At 39.7% G+C, this 17,341-nt stretch overlaps 1 protein-coding gene across 1 annotated transcript in view; it reads right to left on the minus strand.

The window, feature by feature from the left end:
• The window catches only part of LOC128626019 (BDNF/NT-3 growth factors receptor), a 147,122-nt gene that overhangs the window by 43,350 nt on the left and 86,431 nt on the right, over nucleotides 1–17,341 (minus strand). The gene's annotated exons all lie outside the window — the stretch shown is intronic.

A 17,341-nucleotide genomic window follows, 5' to 3' on the forward strand; every position in this document is an offset into this window, starting at 1 on the left:
CCTCGAGCCTACTTAGGGAAAGCTGAAGACAACAGGGACATGGAAAGAGAAGATATTACCTCCACCAGGAAGTTCTTGGCTGACCTACAGCAGGTGGGAACTGAGGAGAGATAAAAGCTAAACTAGGTTGATATATGAGAAAAATTTACTATTCTGAACTAGAAACTTCCTACCCAAACATCCCATCCTCCAACCTGCTCAGTCTCCATGCTGAAGAAATAAAGGCTGATTCTCTTCCAAGTGCAGTATGGAGAGGGGTAAGATTGGAGCCCTCCGTGTTTGTGCCTTAAAAAAGTAAAGAAAACTCCTAGGCTATCTTGCTCCATGTTGGGCAAGTCCTTTAACTTATCAGGCTTTAAATTACCTTCTATAACACAGATCTTTAAGAAGGACATGGACAACTGTTGACAATGTTTAACTTACTTAAATAGTGCCAAGTAGCACAAGGCATGTTGCCTTGGCTGCACTATGTGATGAAGGCCATTTCATGGTTGTGTTTATATTGGTTCCTCTGCCTCCTTATCATGCTAAGATATTTGTCATGAGGAGAGCCTATGCACAATATTGATCTATAATATGATAGCAGATACATCTGGCATGAAGATGTTATCACATTTTATATACCCTTGCTTTCCTTTGTCATTTTATGTATTTCACACACATACACTCAAAACAAAGAAGCCATGTCAATAAAGAAAGTTAGCATAAAGCTAATAAATATGCTTTTTTGGAATAATATAGGGATATTCCTGTAAGAGAAAAAAGGTAGAAGAAAATGACATCGCCTAATCCTTTCATCTGTAATACCAGGATATAAATGCATCGGAAGAAAATTCTGAATATTTTATGGGAGTTGGTTGATGGCTGTGGAACTAAGGGACACATTTTTAAAAATAACATTAAGAAAAACTTCACCTTCTACAGAAGAACATAGCTGTGGCTTTGTGGTTTTTGTTTATTTGTGAGGGTGTTTTGTTTTTGTTTTTGGCCAGATCTGTAAATTCTTTAAGATTGGTCCTTAAGTCATCTCTGTGCAGAAAGTATTTTTATTTAATTCAATGAAACTTGGAATTGACCAAAGAATTTTAAAGCCAAAAGGACTGTAGAAGTCATCTGAACCAAACACTGTCCCCATTTCACAATTGATACCTACACACTGAGGTCCAAGAAGGTTCTGGTTTGCCCAGATGACATACAGATCACATCAGTGGCACCTAATTTACAGAAATCATTACTTAGGACACTTTGGCTTCATGTGACCACAGGCAGTTGACCTTATTAGCAAGCAAACCTTGCTTCTTATTTGAAAGTGTTTTGAGGTATATATTTTGGGGAATGAAGAACCTAGAATGCCAAGCAAGAGCTGAAATAGACCAGCATAGTCTTATTTATTTCTCATTTACTTCAGTGGGACTATTTGAGGACACAGTGGGAATTCCGGCCAAGTGTGTCCTTGGGTGAATGTTCTTTCTCCTTCAAAGTTGGTGAGTTTTTCTAAAAGTTTGGAGAATAGTGAAGCCGTCATCTGGTAAAAAGTTGAATCAAACATTCTCTGGGTTTCCCCGATCTGCTTACCATTTCTTTTTCCTCTTAAAGACTGCTACTTCATTATTCACAGTTAGTTGTGCTTCAAAGCCATGAACATTTAGGCATTATCTTTTCTATGACATGGAGAAACTGTTGGGCATTGTCCTTATGCTATTTAAGTAATTATGTCTGAAGTATAATGAGATACTGAGCTTCAGACTTTTCAGAATAGTCCATGCACATATAACCCATGCCTTGGAAAGCCCTGATAAAGTATGGTAACTGGGAAAGAACCAAGGAGAGTTGTAGATGAGGGCTTATCAGAGAGCATAGGGTGAGTTAGAGCCATATTTGATTCTGAAAACAGTGTTTTATAATTTCTCCTTGTGCATGGAGAACCTATACATAGTCATATCTTTTATGTTTGGGCTAAAATAATTTACAGTAATGAGAATATGGTAGCTGATTTTAATTGTTGGAATAAAATTTCTAGAATCTTTGAGTTACAAAGGTCTTTATAAGTTATCTATAGCATATATAATCTGAAAATAAAATACCCCAAACTAAATCAGATAAAAATGCAACATATTAGTATGAATTTATTTCTAAAACTTCAAATTGGCAACACTTATGTATCATAAATTAAACCACAAAATCACATTAAAGTTTCTCTGTTGCCCAAGGTGTTAAAATCTTATATACAACCCATCTGAGCATGTGGGTTTCCACTCATTTTTATTAATGATTACAATGCACTTAGTCATTATGTTAATGGTTATAACACATAAGCACATGACATTTAAATTAGCTGTTTATAGCATCAATTACTGAGGCCTCTTCACAATGTTATTTGGTTCCATGGTTTACAAAACACTGAGCCCTTCTATGCTATTGTGGAAGAGAGACAGCCTGTGCTTGGACACTGCCCTCCAGGGACCAGGAATTCCTCTCTTGGCCAGGCAACAATGCCACAGCTCTCACTCTTAGGCAGCTCCTGTTATACTGTGCCAAACCCGGTTCGTGGAACTTCTCCCCAACAGTACCACTTCTGGCCTTGGAACCAGTGTCCTCATCTGCATGGCTGGAGACAGCTAATTTGATCACATGTAGGTCTTCCTTTCTCTCATTCCAATGCCTTTAGTTCTCTCACCTATCCTTCCTATAGCATGGTCTCAGACTTCTTGATCGCCCTTCTCTGAGTGCTCTCTTGCTTTTTAGAGACATCCTTGAAATATAGATGACTTAAAATTACCTCAAATACAACACATACCAAACTGAATTTTTGGTCTCTCCCCAGCTCATTCCAAACTAGGATAGTGAATGACAAAATCATCTGTCCAATTATGCAGGTCAGAAAACTATTTCATATCCTTGACTTCTCCCTCTGCTTTGCATTTTCCATACACACCAGGTCCTACAATTTGCCTCTTAAACAGTTCATAAGTCTCTTTACTTGACTTTGTCTCCACTGGCATACCCTTGACCGCCATATCATTGTCTCTCTCCTAAGCTTCTGCAGGAGCCCTTAACCCATCTGCTCACAGCTACTCTGGCCCTCCAGAGTTGTACCATCCCACATCTTGCCTAAAACTCTTAGCAGCGTCCCATTGCTTCATGATAATGAAAAATCCTTAGCACATCTGACAAGGTCCTATGTTACTTAGCGTCCTTCCGTTTTTCCAACATAATTTGGCACATCATGCTCTGTGCTCAGCATACTGACCATCTTTATTTCTTTCATCATGTTCTGCCTCTTTTCACAGGGCTTTCTTTCTTGTTATTTCTCCTGCCTGGAGTGTACTTTTCTCTCCTTCTGATCTAGTTAACTCAATCTGCAAGGCTTGCTCAAAGATTCCTGCTTCAGTCTTTCAGGAGCTCTTATACCCAGTCAGATTATCTTGTTACAGGTTCTTATAGCCCTTAGGATATCTGCTTCATGATACTTTTCACAGTTCTTATTTACTTATATTGGTATTATTTTATTAATGCCTGGCTCTACAGTCAGACCCTTAGCTCCACTCGGCTAAGATGCGTCTATTTTTGGCTCATTTTTGTCTCCTAGTACACCTAAGGTGCTCAAAAGTATTCATTGTATGAATTAACTATGCAGTTCCTATTTTGATTCTCTCTGTTCCATAAGGAGAATCGATATTAAATCCAGAAAAGATGGAACAAATATGGTCAAGAGGAATTTTTAATCCAAAGGAGATGAGATAGAGAGCTCAAAGTTGTTTTTAAAAAAATGTGTGTCCCCAGGCATTATTAAATGATGTCTCAGCCTGTTCCCCTTGAGAATATTAAGCTTGGTATTCATGCACACTGTAGAAAGTCGGGAAAAGGAAGGAACAAAGATGTTGAATGGAGATGAAAAAAGGTTGATATAATCCTCAAAACAGAGCGATAAAGCAGGACTCCAGAAACAACAGGTAACTGAACATGACCTTTGTGCCAGACAAAATTTTTACAGTTAAAAACAGTTTGAAAGCACTTGGAAAAGGAAGCAGTGATGACTAGGAGCAGGTATGGATTTATCAAGATAAAGTCATAGCAAATGATCACCCAGTTTCTGTTAGGAGAACTTGCAGGACAGCAGATGGGAGACTGCCATGGGCATAAAGTGTACTGATTTCATCAGGAGTCTTAAAAAGTTCCCCATGATATCCTTGAGAAGTAGAGAAATGTAGGCTGAGCTCACAGCTAGTCAAACACTGCTATGTGCAAGCCCAGCTTACCACTGCCCTGCCCAGGGCTGATTCGCTCCAATGCTATTTCTCTCTGAGATATTTTCATTGAATGTTCTCTCTATTATAATTATGTAGTAATTATAATAACAATAGCTGACACATAAAATGCCCACTCTGAGGTGTGCACTGTTTAAAGTGCCTTTAATCCCTGCAATAGCAATTTGAGAAAATATTACAGTTGTTGCCCCTTAAACATGAAAGAAATTGAGTGTTGAAAGGATAAGCAACTTGTTCAAGGCCATGCAGTTAGGTAAGAGGAGGAGCTGGAACGTAAACCCAGAAAGTCTGGCTCCAGAGACCTTCTCCTTATGATATCCCCACCTCTATCTCCATGCTTCAGATGCTCTCAGCCAGCAGATTATATGATACCTGATTAACGAGCATCTCTGCACTACTCTGCAATGTTCTAAAGTAGGAGTTGTTTGCCTGTAATGCACAGACTCTCAAAGGATTCATAGATAGAATTCACAGGGTTCTATACATTTGGTTTGCATCTAATTTTCACTAATGTCAAATAGAAAGTTAACATTTACTTTAATTATTAATGTAGGCAATGAGCCCCCAGTAGTATCAGAAGAGTATATGAAGCTGTCACCTGTAGAAATCAGCTGTTTTCATATCACATTATTGTTGTTGCAGCTACCTCAAAACATCATTTATATTCATTACTTTGAATCGACAATGGCTATTTGATCTGCCACCAGATAGCATCATTTAATGTTTTAACAAAACCACATGTGTTATTATACTACCTATTTAACATGTTACAACTGTACTTCGGTGTAGCAGTGCTCTTTTGTAACTCTTTGCATTTTATTTTGTGCATTTAAAGCTTTACTTGGGGGAAGGGTCCCCGGGCTTCCTCAGCCTGCCGAAGGGCAGAGCCGCCTCTGTGCTCTCTGAGCAGAGCTGGTGCCGCAGGGTGCGTGGTTGGTGCCATGACAGTTTTCCTTCTATCACATGCGTTTCATGCCCAGGCAAATAGTTATGACTCATAAGGGCTTATAAAAGGCAAGCAAGTGATAGCTCTGGACCAACCACCAACAGACAAACAAAGCATATCACATACACAGAATATTAAAATACGCTTTCTGTGGTGGCAGCTAGAGTTGCCTTTAAGTGCATAAAAGAAACAGAGTCCAGATCAGCAGTAAAGATTAGGGGAGTCCTTTGGCCTTCTCAAAGACTTCATGCACATCATTCCAGTCAAGAAGGGTTGACTAGCAGTGTGTGAATATTGGCTGTGAAACACTTGTGGGCGGTATATCATAAATTCAGGAGACAGAAAGATACAGAAAGTGTGAAGGCCAATGTATGTGCCCTGAAGGCAACACCCAGGAACTAGTCTATAAAGATCAGAGACAGCGCTCACATTCCAAGGAACCCATCCCAGTTTCAGGGATGTTTATCTAAGAGAGCATTCCTTCAAACGTGGAAGGCAGAGCCCAGCACGTGCCATGGGATTCTGTTCAGCCCCTGTTCAGAATGTAAATGTAATGTAAATATAAACAGAACTCAACAGCAGCATTAACAGCCATTATTCCTCCTAAACTGGGGGGGGGGGGGATATGTGTCTTATAGTCTGAAAAATATGGTATTCCTTTTCCTCCTTTAGCCAGTAAAGCTACACAACTTTGTCTTGCACAATAAATGTTATGGCCACTAGGGGCAGAGCTCTGAGAATCCACCAGGCAGGCGACTCTTCCACTTTCCAAGGAGAAAATTGGAGGAGCAGGTTTGTGTTGAGGGCATCGGGGAAGTTCACAGTGGGAAGAGCATGGCACTCAAGAACAGAGGTTCAGATGCTAGTTCTGCCAACTGGATAAGCCATGGTATCTGAATATTATTCAGATACCCTCTCTGAATATTATTCTCATCTGTATATTGTTAAAAATGGTTAAGAAGGTTAAACATCAAGCTGAGATGTGAACGGAGGCCAATAAATGTTACTCTTCCTGACAAGACCTAACATCAACCCTCTAAGACACAGGTAGCAAACATAAGGCCCGCGGGTCGAATCCAGCCCTCCACCTTGTTTTATCCAGCTCGGCACCTTGTTTCTACCCAGCAGCAGTGACGAGCTCTCACTTAACTGTTAAGGAGTAGTTACCTGTATACAGTCCTAAAATTACATTCGGCCCTTTGGAGGCAACCATAAGGCCGATGTGACCCCCAGTGAAAATGAGTTTGACAGCCCTGCTCTAAGACATGAACAGGAGTCTTTTAAGGTCACAACACAATTGTTTCCTACAATGAAGCCTAATGAGTTTTCTAGAAGAAATTCATGACTTGCCCTCAAAGAGCTGGGAAGAATTTGAGCACCTGTGATAGCTGCAAGAAAACATGCTAATATTGACTTAACTCCCTCTGCAGTTTCAGGCTAAATATGTTCCCCCTATGCACTTAAAACTGGGCATCGATCTGTTTTAAACACTTGCAAACCCCAGCAAGGTTTCGGTGCTGTGTGCAAAGGCAGGGTGGGAGCCTTGAATCCTCCTCGGCCCCCGCTGCCGTATCCCCGTCATCAGCAACATGTGAATGAACCAAATTATCTCCAGGGCTGAGGGCGTGGGCCACAGAGCCAGGCTCTGCTGTAAGAGGAACCCAGCGTCATGTTCTCCACCCCCCTAGGAGGTGGCTGATGCTGTCGTAGGGCTGTGAGGGAGGAAGCCAGCCTGGAAACGCCATGTAGGGAAGAAACTGTTCCGTTTCAGTGTTAGGCTTCTAAAATAGCTGGTAATAAAATGCCTTCATTCTGTGACACTTCAATATAGACACCCACAAGGATACCTTGACAAGCTGTTTGACTCCTCACAAGCCTTTTCTGGCTTTTCCTGAGCAGGGCCCCCACCAGTCACCCACACAGAAACACAACCGTGCAGTGACAGAGAAGGCCAGCAGGGGTCTGCCGAGACTGACAGAGCGGCTGGGGAGCCCTGGCTGCTGGGATGTTGGCTTCTCCAGGAACAGGTCACATCGGTTTGAACCTGCTGCTTCCTCTCTCTCTCTCTCTCTCTCTCTCTCTCTCTCTCTCTCTAGCTCTGTGGTGTCCTTGATAAAGCTAATGAGCCAAGCTCACCACCTAGGAGAGAGGGGAGATCCTCAAGAGTATTCCCTTTACCAAGCGAACATGCCATGGTTCAATGAATCTAGGTTCTGATGGCAAGGGGAATGCAATAGTGATTAAAATTCAAAGCTTTCCCATTGGAAGTTCTAAAAATCCATTAATTACTGTAATACCATCAGGCAAATAATGGGTCAAACTTGAGAAAAAATTTAACAGCAATCTAGCCCATTTTTTTGCAAGAAAAAATCTAGCCCAATTTTTTTTTTTTTTGCAATTCCAATCTTACCTTGCTAAGTAAGATATTTTATAATGTTACCATTTGAATCTTAGCATGGATGAGACTACAGTATGTCCGTGGCTACTTTCTATAAATGCTGCTGAGCAGGGCCAATACGATTCTGAAACTGGACTGTACATCGGACTCACCTAAGAATCTCGTTAAAAATGTAAATTCCCATTCTCCTCCCTCAGAGATGCTGAATCATTATCTCTGTGGTGAGGCTCAGTAATCAAGACTTTGAGGAAAGCATTCTGAGCTATTCAGATGTGCAGTTGTACTTGGGGGTGCAATACCGGGAGGTGCTCTAGCGCCGAGTGAAATAACACTGCTATACATCTATTAGCATGAGAAAAAGAACTTGAGAAGCTGTTTCACAGTCAAATATTACTGGCAACTTTGGGTTTGAAAGTCCTCTTAGTGGTGCCCACTGTAGCACTTGTTTGCATCTGGGAGGTAGAACTCCTTGGGTTAAACACCTGTACTAGGTTCTCATGACTACCGGTGGAATGTTCACCCAGAGAAGCTTCTGCAGTTCCACAGGAGGATCAGTCCTGTGTTTTCAATGTCTTGATATGCACCCAGTGTTAGATTGGGTTGTTTTAACAATCTCTTGAAGTTTTCTTTTTTTAGTTGAGGTAAAATTGCTATGTAACGTTATATGTTTCAGGTGTACAATGTCATAATTTAATATCTGTATGCAATACAAAATGAATGTCTTGGAGTTGTATACTTTTTAATATATGGACAAATAGACCAAACAGCCATAGGAAATAACTACCTGAAGACAGATGTTTTATGGAGAATGGAGAGATTTAGTCAAGTCATGCTTGGGCTTAGGAGTGATCTTCAGTCAGGAGATCCACTACTATGGAAAGCATCTTTACTTTCATGGACTTCCAAGAAGAATATCAAATCATCTTTCTTGGAACCTTCTTTTAGGCAGTTATCATAATCAGGAAGAACCTAGAAGTGCCTAGCCTTGTAAGGCATTATGGAGGTCAAAATTAGAAGATACACATTCCAAGAAACACTTGTAATCACTCTTGTTTATAACTTCAGTCATTTGCAATAGTCTTTAAGTTCAACAACACTCCATCTGCTATGCTGCCTTTAAGACCCAAGTGAAATCTTATTTCTTCCAAAGAATTTTCCAGATTTCATGTCACATTCTAGTAAAAAAAAATCAATGTATTTCTACACTTTACAACATGTATTACACTGCCTAGTATTAGAATGATTCATTTGTTTTTTCTCCCCAAGAGATTTGTGGGTTTTTTGGGGAATAGAACGTCTCACTCAGTACATATTGAAGAGGCGTGGCTAAGAATTATGCACGAAACATGATACCATCTTGAATTAATCCAGTCATTCGTCCATCCAAGGTATTCTGTCCCTAACCGAAGGACAGACTGGGGGAAAATGTAAAAAGTGTGGAGCATTATTAATATTTTGTCCACACATCTTTTCCCAAAGCCTTCTTGAACCAATTCACATTTGGAGACGAGGAATCTCTCAGAGGTAACAGGAAAGCTAAGATAATTTCTTCTTACTCAATATTCACTGGAGATAGAGAAAAATCTACTCTCCTACTTAAGTAATAATCTTGTGTAGGCAGGAAAACTATAATTGTAGAAGAAGTATTATGTAAATGTAAGTTACTTAATTAAAAAGGGGGAAAGAGCCTTCACAGGGAGGAGCTGTTCTAAAGAGGTGGGAAAACTTGTTTTCTTTACTGCAGTTTATCAGTGGTTCACAGATTTTTGAAATGACATATTCATCACAATGAGAGAGATGGCAATTGCCTTCTACTTCTAGGCAAGGTGGAGTAACAGGAAAGAGATTTGACTACTTACCCAAAACAACCAAAAATATGGCTTGAATATATATATACAATTATTCCAAGACCTTAGGTAAGCAGGCAATGAAGGACAATGATCCCCAATAGATGGAAATAATTATAGCGAATCCTGTGTTCATCAAGTTTAATTCATTGCAAGAGACAGAGAGGGAAACCCAAGTGGAGCCAAGCATGCTGCCTAAGTTGAAAACATGGAGCTGAGAGTCTGGTGAGACGCAGGTGGGTAGGGTGAAAAGGACAGGATGCCATAGAAGAGAGAGCCATACACAAATAGAACTCCCAGCACCTATAAAGGGTGCCTGTTGTGTATTCAGATGAGTATTGAGCAGTGCATGCCTGTGAGGACACTGTCAGTGTCTGGGGAAGAACTATTCAAAGGGTCAGCAAAAGTAGTACCCAGTGCTCACATAGAACCAGGACCAGTGTGGATTCCCATGAAGCAGAGTGAAAACCTCATGATTCATGGGGGAATTTAGTGCCCAATAGATTATGCCTCAGTATTGGGGAATCATTAACTCTAAAGTAACCTCTAGTCAGGTAGTGTTGAATCTTAACAGCAACACACCAAAGGACCAAACTGTTTCAAGGCAATATAACCACACTCCAGAACATAGCTCAAAAATACAAATTGGAATGAAACAATATCCAGCATCCAACAAGATAAAATCCACAATGTCTAGATCTAATATAAAATTACCAGGCACACCAAGTAATAGGAAAATATTATCAATCCATGAGAAATCTCAATCCATGGAAATTAATCAGACAAATATATGGAAATATTTATTATACATGTATCCCACATGCTTAAAAAGATAACTAGAGGCACGGATAATTTTAAGAAGTTCTATGTTGAACTTCTAGAAATGAAAATGACAATGTGTAAGATGAAAAATAAATGATAGAAATAATAAAAAAACTACACATTACAGAAGAAAGCATAAAGGAAGTTGAAGACAGAGTGGTAGAAACTATCCAAAGTGAAACACAAAGGGAAGAGAATCCAAGATTCTAAAAAGAGCTCAATGAGCCATGAGATAGCTTTAAAAGGCTAAATATAAGTGAAAATGGAGTCCCTAGTGGGCAAGTAGGGGGAACAGAAGAAATAGTTGAACAATAATGATCAAAAAAATTCAAACTGATGACAATTTATAAACCCACAAATCTAAGAAATCCAAGGACAAGAAATAGAAATAAAAGTATACCAAATCATATATAATCAAATTGCTCAAGATGAATAATAAAGAGATAATTTTAAAGATGCCTAAGAAAAAAAAAACATCACATACAGAGGAACAAAAAGCAATGATTATGTCCCACTTCAATTTATCATCTTCAACAAACGCTAAAGGCAGGAGCTCATTGCAAATAAGAAAACAGGCTATGATGGCACATAAGGTGAATATAACATAATTTTCTTTTCCTAGAGCTATTTGCTTTCACTTTCTTTCTCCCCATCCCCGTGGTAGAATCCTAGTTTGTCTAGGTCTTTGGTAACAAGCCATTTATCTGTGCAAGTGACTTCAGCCCTTAGTCTTGACACACTTGTGGCTAGTGAGGTTCACAGAGTTTTTGCAGAGAAGACATTCTGAAAAAAATTTACTTCCTAAGGAGAAGATGATGTGCAGGGAGAAACTACATGCTCCCTGCAGCTGCCTTGACTCCTTCCTCTACGGATTACAGTGTTAATATGCTTGGAGTTGCTACAGCCATCTTGTAGTCATGAGGAAAAAACCAAGAAAATGTAAAGTGCCAAGCCATAGCTCTCACATTGGGAAGCCTCTTAACCAATCAGAAACTGCTCACCTGTGAACTTCCTGTAAAGAATGAAATCAACTCCCTATCTTCTTAGGCCACCACTAGCAGCATATTTCCACCTTTGGTTAAATGTATTCCTATCTGATCAAATCATATGATTAGAAAAGGCAAATCAAAGATTTGAACCTTTGCCTCTAAGACCCCAGTCTGATGCTCTTTTCTCTTTACCTCAGCTAACTCTTTGTTGCTACCTTCCTTGTATAAGGGGCTCTGGTCTGAGTACTGCAAAAGTATGAAATGTAACCAGCATAAGAAGCTGAGGCCTGACTGCCTTAAAAATAGAATAGAAAAGGGAGAAAGTCCATGCTGAAAATACATCTCAGTACTTTAAGAAATCAGAATCCTTCTGGCCCTTCCAAGCCAATGGTCTATGTCCTACCATCCTTTCCAATGCACTTAAACATGTACTTAATTTCTGCATATAGCACTTCTGTGTACAAAGTAGATGGGCTATTGACTTCAGGAATAAGGGACTTGGAGGACTGAAAAAACATGAGGGATTTATCCCATCTCCAGCTAACAGTCTTCACTGGTTCGGAAATGGATAGGACCAGGGACCTGGGCAAAGGTTCTCCAGGCAAAATCTTTTCTGATGGCCTCAGCCACTTTCTACAGCCCTTCTTGAAAGTCCACACAGCAAGGAAATAAAGACTCTGAGGAGTTCTGCAGCAAGGAAATTATTGTTTACCTAGTGATCACAGATCTCTCTTATTGGTGACCACTCACTGACAGCTCATAGACCCAGTTTGAAGAGACACTGCTCTAGGCCAATCAAATATGCACAGGAAGGGGGGATCTAGGAACCTGTTGGTTGGATCTACTTTCATAAACTGACATAATGCAATCTGACATGTCACTTTCTGGCATAAAGACACTCGGTGGCTTCCCACTGCCAAAAGGACCAAGTCCAAAGTCTTTGGCATGGCAAGCAGGCACTGGCAAAATCTGATAATAGCCTAAATAGCCTACTTTGTTACCTTAGATGTATGCAAAGGAACCCCCACTCCCTGGCCGCACACTCTGTGATGTTTACACTGCCATCTCTTTTCAGATACTACCTCCTATGCCAAGAATGTCTCTCTTTCTTCCTGGCCTGGAGCCTTCTTGCCAATAGAACAATTTAGGGTTTGTATCTTAAATACCAGCTCCAGTGTCTTAGCTCTGTGAACCCTGCTCTGATTTACCAAAGTAAGCTGGTGACTTCCTCTTCAGAGTTGCCAGTACTTAACTCTATTACTGTATTTATCACATTGTCACATGTCTGAAAACTCCTTCAAGTCACAGCCCATGTGTCTTTTTTATCTGGATTCCTTTAGTATCTAGTGCAGCATCTAGCACTTAGGAGCCATTTCCTAAATGTGTGCTGAATAAATGAATGAATGAGTGAATGAAAAGACAATCACCCACACTGTTGCAACTCCCAAAAGCATATGTAAAGGGTTCTTAGAAAGACTTGAGTGCTAACTAAGCCAATTTAGAATCTTGAAACAATTTATGCAAATCTAGTTTAATACAGAATTAGTCTGAACTCAATGTTCTGATTTCTCTCTGGCAGACAGGTTCTTCTAAGCTGTGCTCTCTCTAAATGTTGTACAGGACATAAATTAAAGATGATTTCATAAAATAATAACCTCCTATGTTTCTGGGACCAGTTTAATCCAATGACTGTGAACAGAAAGCTCTGTAATTGCTCATGTGAAAGTTCAGAGTCTTTGTGTAAGTATTGTGCATTAAAGGGAAAAATAAGGAAACAATACATGCAGAGAGTTAATGACATAGAGGACTTTCCTCTTTTGGGAAGGGGATGTGTTGCCTCTTAAGTTGGACACTGTGCCTAGTTTTTAAAGGTTCTAGGCAGAGTATACCAAAGGAAGTTTTTCCACTATAGTATAAACTCAAATGAGTTTCAGCTTTGAGCTCACCATTGAAAAGAAATTGTCGGAGATAAGGACATTCCCCGTATCCCTAGCTTTACTTCTTAAAGTCAGTGCTCCTAGTCTCATAGCCAGGCACACCTGTGATCTGAGCATCTTCTCTATTTATCTACAGGGCTAAAAAGACTCACTCATAAAGGCTTTTCCTGATGTGCATCCTGTTCAATAGTCATTGATTGACTGCCTGATATAGCTAGTCTGTGTGGATACAAAGATGTATAACTTATCATCTTGTTTTTGCTCTCCTATTAGTGGGAAACATATATAAACAAATTTCCATGATGCAACGTGCTCTACACTGTAATGTTGATTTATATAAAGTATTGAGAGACTTCAGATTCATGAGCACTTACTCTGTTTGCAGGAAGTCAGGGAGCAGGTGAAGCTAGAATTACCTCTTAAGAATTAGCAGTCATTCACCAGGGAGGTGCAATTATATTTCTCACAAAGGAAATGACATTGGCATATTACACAACCACTCACTGAAAACAATTGTGAAATGTGTCAATATCTATCTATCTATCTATCTATCTATCTATCTATCTATCTATCATCTATCTATCTATCTATCTATCTATCTATCTATCTATCTATCTATCTATCATCTATCTAATCTGACTACCTACCCATATAATCTAGAAGGGTTCACATTACATGAAAATATTCCTTAAAAATAAATACATTCTTTTCAAAGACTGAGGCATGAAAGTTAACCCTTGATTATTTGTTATGTGTTTGTCCAGTTTTTAAAACATCTAAACCTTCCCCTCTCCTCTGTGGTTTAGGACTTTATTTTCTAGTCCATCACCCCTCTCACTCCAGTGTGGGCAGGAAAAAGTTCTGAAGTTCAAATCAGTTCTTTTTATTTTTTGTTCTATCAGCTGATTTTAGTACAACCCATCTTTTCTCTCTGCAGCTCACAACCTGGGATTGAGCACCTAAAGATGAATTTTGGACTTTGTTACTAATACTATTTTAACATTTTAGGATTCTGACCATGGTCTTGTTTGGTCAAGTTATATTCATTTACTTTGCTAAAAGTTTACCCTAAATCAATGCCTAATCCACTTCCTTTTCTTTCCCTCTTAAGTGGAAGATGAATTAAAGAATAGAATTCCTTACCAGTCTAACATAACACTAAAGCCCAAAGGAGAAAAAGACATAAAAGCTAGGATCTCAGAGGTTTAGGGCTCTCTATTCACCAACAGATCACATTCATTTTGAGCACACATTAGATCCAAATGACGAAAAATACCAAAGTGCACATTAGAAAAATTTCAGTGGATCCACTGTGGCATAGTAATGACCAAGTAGAGCAAGATCCTAGGTCTGTGATAGATAAAATGTGACAGAAATCTGGTTCAGATGTTCCCTAAATGTCAGGTTTTGCCAGTGGTGGGAGGGAATAAAAGCAAAATAGAAGACAAGTACTGCAGAGCTGCTAATTAAAACAATTCAGAGAACATAAATGCTAGAGTAATTTTGGACCCACCATATCAGGCTGGTTTCAATGCAAATGTAGCGTTCCGATTTCCTCCTTCATTGGGAAGATATAATTAGCTCAGCTGCAACAGGGTGGAAGCCTTGAGGCAGCCGTTTCCTGGTGCTTCCAGCTCCCCTCGCTCCACCACCAATGGAGAAACAGCTGCCATCACCACTCCCGCCCCAAATGGCACAGAGCTGTGGTCACCCCACAAGGCTGCTCATAAGTCACCAGAAGGAGACCGTTTGGGCTGCCAGTGAGACTGGTTCTTGCTTAAAAATAAGGGACATGTTACTTCTCAGTAAAATGGACTCCAGGTCCAATCGCCATCCTTCTATATAAAATAGCCTCGGCTAACACAAAAATCCTCCCTCATCACTATGGCGGAAAGGATATTTAACACAAGTCACATTATCTACAGCATCCCGTCACTGTGGAGGGTGCAGGCTTTTGAAGAAGATTAGAGGAGAATAAAGAAGAGGTGCCTGCAAAGGAGAAACCCAAACTGTAAAGTGAACACATTTCCCAGCTGCTGTGACAGAGGAGATGAAGAGGCACCATGATGGGGAGGGGTTTAACACCAAGCTTACAGGTGGTACAACAGGTAGATAATTGATGTGACAGCCAAGAGTGTTCTGGGAATCGCCACTGTAAGATGTTCTGAAGTTTACCAGCAAACACAGAGCAACAGCTTCTGCTTGTCTGCCTCACAAATTCAACAGGATGGACCCCACTGATATGCTTTTGATGTTTTAATAAGCAAAAAAATATTCTGCAGAGGAATTCCATGATAAATACTATCATGGAACCAAAAAGTTTCCATGATGTTTTCAAAACATCATTTTGAAATCTTAGAGAAGGCCAAGTGAAAGTCATTGATTTCTTGGTTTTCCTAACTACTATCACATTGCCAGGTCTTACATTCCTCACCTGCTCTTCCCGCCTACACCAGAGGCCAATGTAAGTCTGGTTCTTCTTCTTCCTCCTCCTCAGTGGGAACAACAACCAACCAAGGAAACACTATGAACCCTGCAGCTGCACCTGAGCAGAGACCATGGTGTGGGGCAGGGGGTTGAATAAAGGTGGCATCTTAATGACTGGGCTAGCTCCAGGAACATTTAACAAATAAGGAACTGGAAATCATTCTTCAATCAATCAGAAGGAAGTACTTCAAGAATAAGGCATCTAAGTGGGGACTTTTCTTTATTATATGTTTCTTTGTAACATATAATAAAATAAGGTAGATGGCAAGATATTCTCATGATGTGTAAACAACCAGGACTAACCCATTATGTCTACTGTTGTCATTTTGCTAGAATTGTCTTTTTCAGATTTTCAAAATTGAAATATAATTTACATGCCATAATATCTACTCTTTTAACATACACATTCAATGGTTTTCAGTGTATCTATAAATATACCAAACAACCGGTACACAATTCTAGAACATTTTCATCACCCCCGAAAGAAACTCCATATCTAGTAGCTTTCACACTCTTTCTCTATTGCTCCCAGTCCCTGGCTGCTACTAATCTACTTTCTGTCTCTATGGATTTGACTTTTCTGGATATTTTATGTAGATGGAATCATAAAATATGTGACCTTTTGTGTCTGGCTTTTTTCACTTCCCATAATGTTTTCAAGGTTCATCCATGTTATAGCATGAATCAGTACTTATTACTTTTAATTAATAAATAACATTCCACTGCATAAGTTATGATATTTTCACTTATCAGTTGAAAGACACATATTATTTTCACTTTATAGCTATTACAAATAATGGTGCTATTTCATCTTTGTGCAAGTTTTTGTGTGAACCTACAACTTCGATCCTCTGGGGTATATGCCTCCGAGTGGAACTGCTGGGTTATTCATTGTTGAATTTCAAGGAACTGCCAAACTGTTTTCCAAAGCAGCCACACCATTTGACATTTGCACCAGCAGTTTAGGATGGTTCCAATTTCTGCACACCCCCACTAACACTTGTTTTGTCTATTTTTTCTTACAGCCATCCCATTGAGTATAAAGTGGTATCTCATTGTGGTTTTGATTTGCATTTCCCTAATGACTAATGATATTGAGCATCATTTCATGTGCTTATTGGCCACTTGTATATTATCTTTGAAGAATTTCTACTTAAATCCTTTGCCAATGTTTTAATGGAGTGATTTACTTTCACATTGTTGAGAGTTTCCAGCTTTTTTCCTTTGCATTATTATTTTAGAGACTGTGGAAAAGGACATTGGGTTCTACCTAGCTCAGTCCTAGCTTTGGAAATAAAGCATAACTTTATTGATTCAGATAATGATATGGTTGAAAACATTTATTGGGCACTTACTTTGTGCCAGGCACTCTGCGACCTTGGTTAACTTACTGCTAAAGAGAAAGCTGTTGCTTAGGCCACACATTTCTCCATTAGATGTTCATCAAGATCAGCAAAGCTGTCTCATACCTGAATCCCAAGATCTTAGTTAACAAATAGGACATGCCAAAGGCCCAGTTCCTGGTAAGCAGTGGATATGAATTATTGTTTATAACTATCCCTTGGTGTGTTTAGTGGTGGAACCCCAGGTGGGCTGGGTGGGGCTCTTCAGAAACAGGCCGGATGAAACTTCTCACATTTCACCAAG

Source organism: Artibeus jamaicensis, unplaced genomic scaffold (genome assembly GCF_021234435.1).
Source record: "Artibeus jamaicensis isolate MK-2021 breed Jamaican fruit bat unplaced genomic scaffold, CSHL_Jam_final scaffold_1964, whole genome shotgun sequence".
Taxonomy (NCBI): Eukaryota; Metazoa; Chordata; class Mammalia; order Chiroptera; family Phyllostomidae; genus Artibeus; species Artibeus jamaicensis.